The following is a 460-nucleotide window of genomic DNA, read 5'->3' as shown; positions in this document are numbered from 1 at the left end:
GGGGGGCTGCAAGGGGCAGTTGGGGGAGGCAGGGGCCTGGGAAGGGTTCCTTCACCTGCCTGCCTGGGCACCCCCTCCCCCAGGACGGTCCTGGGGGGCTGCAGGGGTCCCTCCACCCACCTTCCCAGCACTCCCCTCCCCACAGGACAGTGCTGGGGTGCCATCCCAGCGTGGTGGGGGTCCCTCTGCCCACCTACCCAGGCCCTCCCTCCCAGGGGACAGTCCTGGGGGTGGTGGTAGGGGTCCCTCCTTCCCCTGGGAGGGTCCTGGGGGGGTGTAGGGGGTGCTGGTGGGCCATAGGAGGTGGGGAGAGTCCCTCCACCTGCCTCCCCGGGACCTCCCGGCCATGGGCCAGTCCTGGAGGGGGAAGGGGTGTGTATGTGTGTCCCTCCCTGGGCGCGCAGGAAGCGTTTTTGGGGTGTAGGCACCTTTATTGCCCTGCGTCGTCGAGGAGCGGCTG

This window comes from Charadrius vociferus, unplaced genomic scaffold (genome assembly GCF_000708025.1).
Source record: "Charadrius vociferus isolate BGI_N301 unplaced genomic scaffold, ASM70802v2 scaffold2695, whole genome shotgun sequence".
In the NCBI taxonomy this organism is placed as follows: Eukaryota; Metazoa; Chordata; class Aves; order Charadriiformes; family Charadriidae; genus Charadrius; species Charadrius vociferus.
This window is presented reverse-complemented; position numbering follows the sequence as displayed.